This window comes from Calidris pugnax, unplaced genomic scaffold, assembly GCF_001431845.1.
Source record: "Calidris pugnax isolate Ruff unplaced genomic scaffold, ASM143184v1 scaffold113, whole genome shotgun sequence".
Taxonomy (NCBI): Eukaryota; Metazoa; Chordata; class Aves; order Charadriiformes; family Scolopacidae; genus Calidris; species Calidris pugnax.
The window spans coordinates 65110-77188 of record NW_015090879.1 but is presented as its reverse complement, the minus strand read 5'-3'; positions in this window follow the sequence as shown (position 1 = coordinate 77188).

Below are 12079 nucleotides of genomic sequence, written 5' to 3'. Positions count from 1 at the left end.
CGCTTTCTCCCCACGGCCCCCCTTCCACCCGCCGCACATTGGCCTCAGCCCCAGTTTAAAGGGACCAGTGACCTCACTGGCAACAGAAAACCGTGGGAAAGAGATGGGACTGATAAAGCCTTGAGTTGTTTCAAGGAAAAATCAACATCCAGCCCCACACGCACACACATGTCTGCCCGGCTCCGCGCGGCGCAGGCATTTTTGGAGACTTTATGGTTCAGATGGAAACCAGCTTATTTTGAAGCGCGGGTGCTGTTTGAGGACGGCGCTCAAAGGGCCCTCTCCTGGGATTAATCACTGGCCGCAGCCGAGGGCCGGGATGGCAGCAGTGGCACCAGGATGGGTTCGGCACCCCGGTCTGGCTGGGAGCTCGGGCCCCCCTGCCACCCTCCCACAGCCTTGGAGCATCTTCAAGTGCCAGCTCATGGCACTGCCAGGGCATTTCAGACCTACCCTGTAAAACAAACCGACCAAAGCCCAACTTTAGGTTTTATGGCACTAGGATGGAATTGTTGTTTTCTTCTCTCATTCTCACAATGCTGGAAACTTTGACCTGCAGCCCGGGATTTAGACAGCATCTTGCTTTCCCTGAGCTTGCAGGAAGGAGGTAGGAGTCTGTTTTTCGGAGCCCTGCGCTGCTAAAATCCCCCAAAGGCAGGAAAAAAACCCCAAAAAAACATGTGCGTGTGGGAGAGAAAGAGAAGGGAGGAGGGAGCGAGCTGAAGTGGAGGTTCACAGTACAAAAATAATGCCTTTTATTTTGACAAAAATAATCAGCACTGAGATCTGGCAACACGTGGGTTTCCCAAAGCCTTTTTGCAAAAGACCGTGGCGGCGCTAACAGCCTGTCGCCGCTCGGGCCAGCCAAGCCACCCGCCTCCCAGCAGCACGGTCGGGTGCTCCCTGTCTGCCTCAGCCATCTCTGCCAGCTCACCCCCACACCGCAAACCCCCCAAACCACGGGGACCTCTGCAATCCCCCAGCACCTTGCACACAGCTCCTGAAAAGCCAGACCTCAGCTCCTGCTTGCCCCTGCACCCACACGGCCACAGGCAGCTCCCCCCCCGAGCAGTTTTTGAGACCCCAACCACACTGTCCTCCCTCCCGAACCAAACAAGAGAGACCCCAACCAGCCGTCCCCGTGCTGGGGTGGAAAAGTGACGTCTCAGAAGCATTTGTAAACCCCCCCAACCCGAAAATGAGAATGAAACATTTGCTTTAAGTTATAGCACTTTGTTTCCATAATTTCCATGTTTTGTTTTAATTTTCACTATAAAAACTGGTCAAGAAACCGAGCTGTTATTAGCTTGCATTTCAAAATGAAAAGTTACTGTGAAGCAGAAGAATTAGAAATGTGTTATTTTTGCAATTTTGAGACCCACTCCTCCTGCCTTTCCAAAGTGATTCCAGTTTAAAAGACATACATCTCCAAACTAAACTCCCCATAAACATGTGTTTTTGAGAGATTAATACTCTTTCCACTGATAAAACCATTTAAAGGGGATCCAGAGATCGGTTATTTCAGGCTCTTGCTCCTATCACAATGAGCCTGAACCAAGCGGAGCCCAGACCTGCCATGGAGGAACACTTTTCTTCTCCATTAGAAAGGAATTCACTGTCCAGACTCCGTCTTTTCTGGGCCTTGTCTAAGCATCATTATCTGGGTTCAATTGAAGTGTAATTGGCAACATGTTTTTCTAGGATTACACTTCATTATGAACAGAGCGGGGGCCCCCCGAAACCCACTTCTCCTGTAATTGGATCCATTTTCCAGCCTGGGCTCCTGGAGAGTCATTTATAATCGCCCCCAGCGAGCCCTGGGGGATTGCCAGGGCCATCTGAACCTCCCCGGGATGAGCAGCTGGAGTTGGTTCCACGGGGACACCAGGGGTGGATTAAAGGGGCTCAGCTGCATGCCGGGGAAGCCAGGTCTCAGTGAGCATCACCCACGTCCCATGGGAGAGAGTGGGCAGAGCCCCCTCTGCTATGGACCAGGGGTGGTGCTGGGGAAGGGGAGATGGGGTCTAAGTACAGAAATGGGGTTTCTGCCACCTGTCTCCCACCTGGTGTCCGTTCAGGCTATTCCCATGGGATGCCTTCTTGGGGTGGCAAAGCCTGGCCCCAAGCACAGAGCCACAGTGGGTGACAACTGCTGCCCAGAGCCCATCGGCTCTTCCCCAGGGAGCCATGGGCTTTGCTGCAGCTGAGCCAGGCAATTATTAGAGGAAATCTCTCCCCAAGCCCTGAATTATCGACCCTGGCCCAGTGTCAAGGTCTGGTTCCTCTCCTGCACAGTCTCTGGGAACTCAGCAGGCATTGCTGCAGTGCCTGTCCCTGTCCCCAGGGCCCCTGTGACACCCCCTGGGACGCTGGAGGCTGGCGAGAGCCTTCTCCCACTAGGGCTGGCTGTGCCTCTGCGTGGTGGGAGCCCTTTCCAGAGGATGGGTGTCACGAGGATGGGGCAGAGCCATCCATCACACCCAGCACTAATTGGCTACCCTGCTTCGGAGGCCAAGGAATAAGTGAGCTGCAAAGATTGATGTCCCTTCTCTGCAACAGGAAAAACTCTCTGGGCCAGGGCTGAGGGTGGATCCCTGGCAGGGGACCTGGGATTGCCCAGCTCCGGGTGCCAGCCTGCTCCTGGGGGTGAAGGGCTCCAGCCCCAGGTTCCCTGGAGGGGGGGGTGACCGGTCAGCTCAGCCACCAACCCCCCCATCCTGTGGTGGGACCACAGCTGCTCCCTCCCCTCCCTCTTGCTCAGCTCTGGGAAATGTCCCCGGAGAGCAGCCAGCTGTGAAAAGCTGCAGCAGCTGGAATGTGGGAGGGAGGGACACCATGCTTCTGGAAAGCCAGAGGCAGCAGGAGCAGGACATATCAGTTACCTCCCGGTGAACTGACACCTCTGATTTAACCCCGTGCATGCCTGGAATGCCCTGTCCGCACGTCTTCAGTCAACATCACCTCCTAACCTCAGGTCCCACCACTGGCTGCCAGACCCACAGCTGTAATTTCAAAAGCAGAGGCCTCGCAGGGATGCTGGACGGGATTCCTGGCCGCCGCACTGCGGACGGGCTGTCTTGTTCTGTGGCTAAGCTAAGAGGGATTCATCACAGATGGGAGAATCACGCCGGGCTTTCAGGAGGTGATTCGGGACGAAAGTGCGTAGGTACGAATACGATATCACCTCCATGTTTTGTCAGATCTGGCCCGTGGCCAGGAGAGGATTGTTTGCCGTGGCTCCGCTCCAAGCCAGAGGCACTACAATTGTTAACTCCCCTCCACTTCCCCAGCCCACGCAATTCAGAGCCGGCCCAGCCGACTGCTAGGGGCAGTCCAGGGGAGGGAAAAACAACATTTTCCCACAAACCCGTGGCCTCACCCTTCCCCAGGCAGGGACAGGGCAGATCCTGTATCTGCTCAGGGCCCTGACTGAAACTCGGCACTAACCCTGGCCGCCCTGGCATGGCTCTGTCTGTGTCCTCACGCCTATTGCCCCGCAGCGGGGCTGTGCTGAGCCCTGCTGCCGTGGCCAGGAATGTGGCTGGGCTTGGGCGGCCGTGCAAGCCCCGTGGGATGAGGTCCAGTGAGGAGGCACCTGCCTGGGACACCTCGGAGGTGCTGCTGTCTCTGCAAGAGCTTCTGCTCCGTAAAATGGTGCTTGTCCCCCTGAGCCCATGTCCAGGGCAAGGCTGGGACCTGCAGAGGGAATGCCAGGCGTAAGGTGGCTGTGTCACTGTGTCCCCAGGGCAGCGGGGCTGGAGGACAGCCAGGGACAGGATCGCTTTCCTGCTCCGGAATCAGCAGTGAATCCTGACAGTCTGACAATGCCAGTTTTAGTCCTGACTGCCCTTGATATACCTCGGTTTCCCCACCCATAATGATGCTAATGCGCTGGGCACTCACTTTAGAGAGCAGCAGCGATGAGTGGTAATTAATACTGCACCAGCCCTGCTGACAGCCAGGGCTACTGGCCCATCCAGGAGCCCAAACTGAGGTCATGGCTCCCGTGTGGCTACACAGAGAGCCCAGAAACTTGGTGGATGCAGATCTGCTCCTCTCTGGTGTTTGGGACATGGAGAGGGTAATGGGGACAAGGTGGGCTGCTGCGGTAGGGTATGGTCTGCGTGAATGCTGAGTCCCTCCACGCCGTGATGGGCTCCATGGTTTTGTGCTGTGATGGGCAGGCTAAGCCACCCACCCCGGTGCCAGCCCCGCTCCTCTCCTGCTTGAAGGTGCTTGAAGGACATGGGTGCCCTTAAGGCTGTCCCTGTGCTAAAGCAACAAGAGAAGCTGGGATGGGAAAACTGATGGCTGGTGAAGCAAGGCCCTGGCCTTCCCCCGGGGCCAGTCCCCAGGGCTCCAGGCAACACAATGCCTTTGTTTGCGACTTGGCCTGCACAAGGAGCCCTTCCCTCCGCTCAGCCCCAAAACACCAACCCTTCAAAAGGCTTGTTCTCCCCCTCCCCTTCCCCCAGCAATGCTAATGTGCCAGGCCTCTTCTCATGAACCCTGGGAGACATCAGGCTGGTAGACAGTTTCACCACTTGTTAAATGTGTGTTTAGCGATCTTGTGAGTAGACAAGAACAAATACAAACAAGCCGGGCTGGGGAGCCCCTGCCCCTCCGCCCTGCCTGGAATGCACCAGCCCCAAAGCCTTTCTTCTCTAACCACTTCAAACTTTCATTTCTTCTGAAGCCACAACAAGGCACACTTTGTAAAGCAAATGAGTAAACAGCAACTTTGAGCTTAAAAGGAAAACAAGGGGGAGGGACTGGTTTTAATTACTGCATTTTAAAAAGGGCTTTATTCGGTTAATTGCTTTCTGTTGTAAAATGTTCTTCTGCGCACAGCCCGGGTTCTAGCTGCATTGCTGCTGGCCAGATGGCATTGCAGAGGTAATGACAGCATGTGCGCTCACTGCTTGGGTACACAAGTGCCTTTAACATTCACAGACATCCCCCCTCCCCTGCCCGGAGCCTTCCCAGCCTCATGGAAACGACAGGAGGCACCAAGTTCTCCTCAGACATGACCAGTGGTTTGGCATGTCCAACTCACGTCACTTCCAAAGGACTGGAGGAAGAGCAATCGGCACGCACAGAAAAGCCTCTGCAGCATTTCAAGTTGAGTTTCCCCAAAAGGGCTAAATTGCTGTTGACTGGCTTGGCTGCTGGCGTGTTACCTTCCTCGTCTGGGGTAACAATCCATGTTCGTGCGAGATGCTGTGCTCGGCTCGGTCCCACCCGCCGGGGCGCCTGCCTCCTCCAACCGGGAAGAGTGACAGCACTGCGAAGTCTGGCACGGCAGCCAGTGTGCGTGTAGGCATGTGAGCACGTACGTGTGTGTGCGGCTTGGTGCAGCAACGCCGAGCGGGTTCCAGCTGCATCCCCCCGTGATCACAACCAGCTTGGAAGACACCCCAAGTGCCTGCGGAGACAGAAGGATTAAAAATAGAGAACCAGCTAAGAGGTGCACAAAAGGACCGATAGCAGGAAAGCCACCAGTGCGGGGTTGTCGTTGTGCTGGGGACAGATGGCACGAGGAAGGGACAGGGAGAGGAGGCAGCGGGAGACTCTTCTCCAATTGGATCAGCCTCAGGACAGGAAGAGTGAGGAAAGGAAATGGAGCAGGAATGGCCTGGGGCTCCCAGCGTGGGGAGCTGCCAAGGAGCCCCTGGAAGCCTAGTAGTTCCTTGCAGCAGCCTGGGCACTGCAGGGCTTTGTGAGGCCCTGCTGAGCGGGTGCCTTGTGGGTGGCTCCGTGTCTGCGCAGGGGAAGATGGAGGCAGGTTTGGTACCAGACATGGAGCTTGCACCAGCTCGTGCTCTCTCCTCCCTTACCAGCCTAGAAAATACCATGACGGAGTACACACGTGTGGGGAAATAGGGACAAGGAGGCTCCCAGTCCTCATTCACTAGGGATGTGGAACATCCCCTGCCTCTCCACACACCAGCTGGCAGTTGCTGGCTCAGTCAAGACAAGCTCCAAGCCCAGAGGATGGGAAGTGCACGTCCAAAGGGCTTCCAAAGCTGCCAGCCCTCAGCCACAGAGGCCCCAGGGTCAGGGATCGCGCAGAGTTCAGGGCAGAGCCAGAGCCTGTGGCGATGGGGCTGGCCTGGGGGTGAAGCCACTGTGCTGCTGTTCCCTCCAGCACTGCCAGCTCCTGCCTTTCCCTCCTTGGGTGGCTGCTCCCTGCTTAGTGTCCCCCCAACCCACGCTGGTGCTTTCCACACGGCTGCTTTGAACAGGCAAAAAACCAGAGAGACTGGAGAGAACATCAACGGCAGTGCAGAACAGGAGGGGAAGCCTCCAGCCTTACCTAGAGGCTCTTCGGAGTGGCGGGCGGAACAGGGAGCCTGCCATGCCCGTGGCAGCAGGCAGCTTTCCTGCCGAGGAGAGCTTTTCCTGCGCCCGCCACGGCGGGGGGGTCTGTTCCTGCCAGCAGCCAGCAGCTGGTGATGAATGCTCACTTTCTCTAATTGAATAGCAGGAAGTTAAATCTTGTTTCTTTGCCTTTCAGGCTGTCAGCTGGAACAATTGCCCACCTGTGGCACCACCCCGGGGAATATAAATAAGGAACAAAACACAATGCTGCCAGAGGAATGGACCGCATGGTTCCCAGAAGATCTCCCCAATACTGTGTGCCATATTGTGTGCCCACACAAGAGAGAGGTATCCGCACTGCAGCGGGCATGCAGGCAGCCCTCCGCATCTCCAGGCGGCCACGGTGGTGTGGTTGCAGGGTTGCAGGGCCGTGGGAGACCTGCGTGGGGGGGCGTGCACAGAGCAACCACAGCACACAGTGGGTGTGCGTGCTGCAAGGGAGCAGCGAGCAACTGTGAATGGGCTCATGTGAGCGTGCACAGCTATGCAAGTTCTCTTGGGTGACACATACCAATGTGAGTTTACGTGCCAGGCACTTTGCAGCAGCTGGCGTGGCCGATGCTCCCGTCCAGCATGCTGGGTTTGTCCTGTGGCTGCCCCTGCTCGCTTCCCCGTTTTGCCAAGCGCCCTGCAAAGCTGAGAGAGCTCCTTCCCAGAGCTGCGCCTTCCCCTCCCCGCCACCCAACGAGCTTCCCCACCACCTCCGTCCAGCACTCGCATCCATCAGTTCACAGCCGGGCCCGGTGCTCCCACCGGCATGCTCCTGAGGCAGCGGCCATTGCAGCTGGACCGAGTCTGACTGTTACGCACAGCTGGAAGGAGCCCAGCTGAGGATGAGGACGGAGAACGTCCTCTGCGAGTGGCGCAGACTCTCCATGCGTGGCAGGGAGAGGGGGGGGTGCGAAAAAAACATGGCTGGGAGGGCAGGGGGAGACACCGACACACAGGCACACAGAGGCCAACATTGTTGCCGCCAGAGGAAATTATTAATTTGCTGGGAATAAAGCCGGCAGCAAGTCAAAAACCCATCCTGCTGAAGCAGCGGAGAAAAGGCGGCCACCCTCCCCCTCGCGCCCTCCCTGCGAGTGGCCCTGTTGCCTTTGTACTGGGAGACGGGCCCGACACAAGGGCGTCTGTCTGGGCACCACATCTTCATGCCGGGATGAAACGGCTTCGCCCAGACACTGAGAGCCCTTGCTCCCCCCCGCGGGACTTGGGGCGCCCTGACCCGTCTCTCCCGCCTCCCCAGCCCCGCAGCGGGGAGGGGGAACGCGGCCGTGGCCCCCTCCCAGACAGCCCTTTGTCAGTCACTGTGGTAACAGCCCCGGCACAAAATGCTTCCCTGTTTGTTTTCTCCCTTCCCTCCGTCGCGGGGGCAGCCATGGCCTCCCTCCCTCCGGCTCCCCAAGTGGGAGCCGGGGCATTCAGGGCTCAGCAGCCTGAATGAAGCCAGATCCCCGGACACATTCCTGTGGGTTTTCTTTTTTTTTTTTTTTTTTTCCCTTTTTCTCTTTATTCCTCCTCCCCTCCCCTTCTCCCTCGCTTGGCACAAGCTAAAGGATTCAAAAGGAAGCCAGGCTTGGCAGACACAGGGGGAGGAGGGAGTGGGGAGATGAAAGAAGGCCTCTCTCCAGCTTTCTCTTCCAGTTCCCACACTCAGCCTGGCGCGGAGAGCTCCTAATGATTCCCAGCCGCACCTGGAGGAGGCCGCCCGGCCGCCGAGGAAGCGGGGGCCTGTTTATACAGCCAGCAGGAAAGGCCCCCAGTGCCCCGGCCATGACGCGCGAGGTAGCCCTGCAGCCCCCTAGCCTGGTCACCCTGGGTGACAAGGTGACTGAGGTGGCCACCCTGTCACGGCACCTGAGATGGCAGCCTTGCTGTGGTGCCTGAGGTGGCCACCCTGCTGTGGCACCCAAGACGGTGGCCCTGCCTCAGCACCCAAGATGGCGGCCCCACCTCAGCACCACAGTGCCCAAGATGGTGGCCATACCTCAGTGCCACACTGGCATTTAAGGACATGGTGCCCATGCTGGAGCTGGCACTGAGGAAAACCTCTCCATTGCCAGCTTGGTGGGCTTCAAGTAGGTGCCCTTCCCTGTGGAGGACATACCACATGAGGCGGTGGGTTGGGGCAGGGACCGCCAGCCTGAATAAAGCCCAGTCCCCGGCACCATTCCTTGGGGTTTTTTTTTTTTTTTTTTTTTCTTCCCTTTTTCTCTTTATTCCTCCTCCCCTCCCCTTCTCCCTCGCTTGGCACAAGCTAAAGGATTCAAAAGGAAGCCAGGCTTGGCAGACACAGGGGGAGGAGGGAGTGGGGAGATGAAAGAAGGCCTCTCTCCAGCTTTCTCTTCCAGTTCCCACACTCAGCCTGGCGCGGAGAGCTCCTAATGATTCCCAGCCGCACCTGGAGGAGGCCGCCCGGCCGCCGAGGAAGCGGGGGCCTGTTTATACAGCCAGCAGGAAAGGCCCCCAGTGCCCCGGCCATGACGCGCGAGGTAGCCCTGCAGCCCCCTAGCCTGGTCACCCTGGGTGACAAGGTGACTGAGGTGGCCACCCTGTCACGGCACCTGAGATGGCAGCCTTGCTGTGGTGCCTGAGGTGGCCACCCTGCTGTGGCACCCAAGACGGTGGCCCTGCCTCAGCACCCAAGATGGCGGCCCCACCTCAGCACCACAGTGCCCAAGATGGTGGCCATACCTCAGTGCCACACTGGCATTTAAGGACATGGTGCCCATGCTGGAGCTGGCACTGAGGAAAACCTCTCCATTGCCAGCTTGGTGGGCTTCAAGTAGGTGCCCTTCCCTGTGGAGGACATACCACATGAGGCGGTGGGTTGGGGACCACCTAAGGGCTAAGATGGCTACCGGGGCTGCGCTGAGGCAGACATGCCTACTCACACACTTTCCAAACACATGCTTGACAGGGAAGGAGCAACCGGTGGCACCGCGGAAGGCGGTGATGCCACTTGGAGCACTTTGGCCCATGAAAGATGCCTGTGAGGGGGACGCCTGCCACCATCACAGCCCTTCACGCCCTCTCGTGGCACCCGCTCGACACCACAACTGTCACCGTCCCCGTCCCCATGGCTGTGGCGGCAGAAAGGGGTCCACTATTCCCAGGCATGAACTCATCCCAGCCAGGATGGGTGTGAATTTCCAGCACTCGCGACCGTTTCCACCCGTGCAAAAATTTCCGACAAATGCAGCCCAAACTCCAGTACTGCGCGGGGCCAGCAGAGCCAGGTTTCCCTCACAGGGTGATGGGAGCAAATTTTCCTTTTATTTATCCTCCCTCTCGCACAATTCCCTGGACAAAGACTCCTTGCTTGGGGCTTTGTCAGGTGGGGGTCTGGATGTTGTGACTGGAAGGGGTCCCCCCCCTTTTTAGCGGGTATAGTGTCAATTCTGCTGCCTGTGGATGCCAACTTGCATGGCCCTGGACAGGTTGGCTTTATCTCGAGGGGGAAACCGCTGCTCACTGGTGACAGCCACGGTGACAAGGACACAGCCACAGCAGCATGGGCTAGTTCCAGCTGCGGGGCTGCTCATGGGTACCACTGAGCCTGCACTGAGTAAAGCTTAAAAATTCAGAGCCAGTCCTAGGCTCTGCATCCCCTTTTTGCCATGGAGAGAAAGGATAACCACACTATTTGCCCTCAGAGAAAACAAGCGTTAAGTCCCACCCTGCGCGCAGGATGGCTGGATGATATCCCTGAGCATTTTATCTATATACTTTAAGAAAAAAAAACACTAATGCCTGTCTCCTCTCAGGTCATTCAATCAGGAAATTTGGCAGCTGAGCTCTCAGCAGTGTGGGGCCGGCCATCGCTCCCTGGTGGGTGCAGCCATACTTGCCTGGCATCTGTACCCCCGGGGCTGTAGAGACCCCCTCTCCTCCCCACTCCTCCTTGGTGGGATTATGTGCACAGTCCCATCCGGCACAGCACTGCCAGCGAAGCTTTGAAGTACAGGCCTGGTAATGAAGCTTTCGCGGCAGGAATGGGAAAAAGCCAGGACAGAGAGATCTCCGCCTCCATCGCTCCCTGACCTGGGCAGAACTGGGAGAAAAAACGAAGCAGTTTTTTTCAAAAGGCGAATCTCCAGGCGGGGAACAGGGCATATACACCCTGGAGTTAACAAGGTCTTTACCCTCTTATGTCTTGCTCCAGCCCAGTAACCAAAGGATTGTTTCCAGCAGCATGGGCAAGGCACAGAGCTATCGCCACAGCTACCTTGAGGACCAACATTAAGCTGTGGAAACCATTGGCTCGCAGAAAAAGCCAGACCAGCCCCAGTTCTGTGGAGGGCAGGAAGACGCAGGGTGGAAAGTAGGTCTATTTACCCCCCTGACTCTTCCTGGCCATCGGCCAGGCCTTAAACAGAAACCGTCTGGTGCATCTTCCAAGGAGCTGGCCCAGTGTGGAGCTGCCTCTTGGCAGAGGGAGACGCCGGCTTCCTCCGTCAGTGGGGCGATGAGCAGCTTCACACACGCTCCGTTGAGTCACTGCTTCGTTGGTGGCCTCCCCAGTGCAGGGTGGCTGAGCCCAGCAGCCCTGGGTGTGCACGGTGGGGACCATTTTAGGCTCCGGTGACAGAGGCATCAGCAAACACTGCTATAAATAGTGGAGTCGAAGGGATGAGATGGTCAGGCTCTCCAAATCCTGGCACGGCCTTGCTAGCGCTGATAGCAAGTGCCCTTTGCTTGTTCTCTTGCCGCCAGGTCCCCTTATCTATTCTTCTAACTCTGGGTGTTTCTGTCACTCTGTCACCAGGTCCCCTGCCCTGACATTTTAGCCTCCTGGGATGGCTGCAGATCCCTGCTTGCATTTGTTGGCTCCTCTTCTGCACTCCAGAAAGGATGTAAAATGAAATGCGCTGGAGGGACGAGGTGGAGTCCCCGCCAGTGCAGCCTGGGACCCTTCATGGCCAACACCGTGGGGTTGTTGGGACAGCCCTGGTTTGCATGGTCCCTACACACCAGGACCTGCTGCTGGGCATGTAGGCATCAGGAGCTGCTCTCATCCTCCAGACCTGACATTACCTCTGGATCATTCTGATGTCTGTTACGGCAACGGGGAAACTGAGGAAGGGAGGTGTTATGACTTACCCTCCATACATGAGGACCAGGAGAGCAAAGCCCACACTCTGCCTGACCTCCCTGCCACGCGGCTGGTCATCAGGAGCATCACACCCTCACCAAGAAGCCCCAAAAGTTCTTGGAGTTAAATCCTGGATTTGTCATGATAAGCAGTTCTTGCTATTCAAAGGCCATGATTACCTTGTGAACATCTGCACTGACAATAGCTGAGTGGCAGCATAATTCTCCATCAGCTCTGCCTCCGCTTTTTCCTCCTCCATCTTCTTTATTTTAAAGCACGCTCATTGCAAAGCCCTCTGGTGCCTGAGAAGGAAAAAGCTCAGAAAACAGGCAACAGAAACAAAAACTTGGGCTTGCAGCAAACCATCAAGAAGACACCACAGACCCAACTGCACAAACCTCCCCCTTCCCTCCTTGCATGGCCTTGGCCCATGTTTCTCCATGACCCGTTGGCTCCTTGGCCCTAGGGCTAACGCCAGTCCCCAGGAGTGAGGCAAGAGCTTGGGGCAGTCTTTGCATGAACATCAGAGCCAGCTCTTGGCTTTGGCATGGACAGCCTGACCTCTCAGGGCTGGCTGGGACCACCTGGACTTTAACTGGT